This window comes from Bison bison, unplaced genomic scaffold (genome assembly GCF_000754665.1).
Source record: "Bison bison bison isolate TAMUID 2011002044 unplaced genomic scaffold, Bison_UMD1.0 scf7180017864128, whole genome shotgun sequence".
In the NCBI taxonomy this organism is placed as follows: domain Eukaryota; kingdom Metazoa; phylum Chordata; class Mammalia; order Artiodactyla; family Bovidae; genus Bison; species Bison bison.
Window position 1 is genome coordinate 3197824 of NW_011494700.1, and position 2661 is coordinate 3200484.

Genomic DNA, 2661 nt, shown 5'->3' on the forward strand with positions numbered 1-2661 from the left:
ACCAGGCTCCTCGGTCCATGGGATTCTCCAGGCAAGAACACTGGAGTGGGTTGCCATTTCCTTCTCCATTGCATGAAAGTGAAAAGTGAAAGTGAAGTCGCTCAGTCGTGTCCGACTCTTAGGGACCTCATGGACTGCAGCCTACCAGGCTCCTCCATCCATGGGATTCTCCAGGCAAGAGTACTGGAGTGGGGTGCCATTGCCTTCTCTGAGGAACTCCCTACCCCAAAATAATATAAGTAGGAAAACTTTTTGACTGTCAGAAAAGAACTTCTCCAAGCTACAGTCCATTTGAAAATTTCAGAAAGAATCTCATCCATTCTATTATTTCTCTACAAACAATTTACTAGCATTTTACCTTTGTGTTTCTCAGTGAATTGAGTGAAAATTGACTGGTTAGGGTGAGGTAGAATAACAATTGTTCAACTAATCCTGACCTTCCTTTAAGTTAACCAGTTCTTTCCTAGAGTTTTATGTCAGTTTGAGAACACTGTGGTGATTTTTTTTTTTTTTCCTTCTGATGGTGATCTCAGTAAGTTACTTGTTTCAAAGCATATTCTGGAAAATATCAGTTTAAAACAAAAAAGTTTTGTTTCCTTGTTGTTGCATAGTCATTAAGTCATGTCCGACTCTTTTGCACCCCCTGGACTGTAGCCCACCAGGCTCCTCTGTCCATGAGATTTCCCTTGCAAGAATACTGGAGGAGGTTGCCGTTTCCTTCTCCAGGGGATCTTCCTGACTCAGAGATTGAACCCGCATCTCCTACATTGGCAGGGGAAGAAACCTTTGGTCCCTTTCTATTATTCTTTGTTGTAAGGTGATACAATGTAAAGTGCCTTACAAAGGTCAATTGCAAGTTTTCTTTAGTGTTTGAAGAAAATGAACCATGTCTTTCCATGGAAGTCTGAGGCAAAGATTCCATCTTCATGCCTCAGTGACTTGCATATTTCATTCAGCTTTCAAAGTAGTGTTCAGCTGCTCTTTTCTTACCAGAGTTGGGCATTCCTAAGGGTGCCCTTCTGTCATCACAGAGCAGTATGTTGGCTACCCTACAGAGACTCTGGCCTGGTGGACTCTGAATAGAATTGCCCAAGAGAGACCCAGTTCTAATTCTTACTGTGCCTAATTCTTACTTATTCATCAGCTTTCAATTCTTGCTAAAGCCCCTTAATCTTACAGTATTTCATGTTTTGCATCTGTAGCAAGTGATAATAACGCTGATGTATTCTACCAGGAGATTGTTAGGATTAACTAATTAATGGTCACAAAGAGCCTTTTAAATAGAAAATGCCAAATATCTTCCCTGGTACAAAGCAAAATCATTTTGCTTGTCTTTTTATCTGTCCTTTGTTGTCAAGCTGTCTTGTATCATCTACTTTCAGAGTGCTTAGGCCCATCTACTTTTCAATTCAATCCCATCCAAAAGATTTTTAAATAAAATCAAACTACTTTAGTACCCAATTATGAGTAAGAAAATGATCCTGCTTTTATAGCTTGGTGCCCAGGGGACACAAGTCATAAGGTGCTTCTGATTCACCAGAATCAGGATGCTTTAAACATTCACTGGAATGTTTTAAAAGTCTAAAGCAAAAGGACCAACATAGCATAAGGGAATTCAAATTACCAGAAATCTCAGTTAATTGGGAAACAGTTTCCTGACAATTCAGCTTTCATGAAACAAGCAGATCATACATTTGATTTTAATAATATACACAGAGAGACCCCCAATAGACATTTTTTTCCCAAAGAACATATGGATGGCGAACACACACATGAAAAAATGCCAAACATCATAAATCACTAGGGAAATACAAATAAAAGTACAATGTCATGGCACCTCAGATCTGTCAGAATTTTCTTGTTTAGTCGCTCAGTCATGTCTGACTTTTTGCAGCCCTAAGGACTACAGCACTCCAGGCTTCTCTGTCCCACACCATCTCCCAGAGTTTGCTCAAACTCACGTTCATTGAGTCAGAGGATGTGGAGAAAATGAAAACCTCAAGCATTGTTGGGGAGATTGTAAATTGGTGGATCTACAGAAAACAATATGAAGTTTCCTCAAAAAATTAAAAGTAGAACTACCCTACAATCTAGCAATTCCACTTCTGGATATTTTTCTGAAGAAAAGAAAAATATTCTGAAGAGATACATGCACCTCTGTGTTCATTGCAGTATTACTTACAATGACCAAGATATGGAAGCAAGCAAAGTGTCCATTGGTAGAAGAGTGAACAAAGAAATCATAAAAATATAGTATGATGTTGTTTACATGTGGAATATAAAAAACAAAACAAATGAATAAACATAAAAAAAGAAAGACTCATAGACACAGAGAATAAGCAGGTAGTTTTCAATGGTGGGGAAGGGGAGATTAGTGAAATAAGTGAGGTAGAGTAAGAGATAAAACTTCCAGTTACAAAATAAATTAGTTAAGAGAATGAAACATACAGCATGGGGAATATAGTCAAAAATACTGTAATACCTTTGCATGGTGGCAGATGGTAACTGACGTAATGGTGACGTTTTTGTAATGTATAGAAATTTTGAATGACTGTTTGCACCAGAAATGAACATAGTATTGTAGGTCAGTTATATTTCAAACAAATTCACAGAAAGAGAGATAAGATTTGTGGTTTCTAGGGGTGGGGGTGGAGGTGGGGG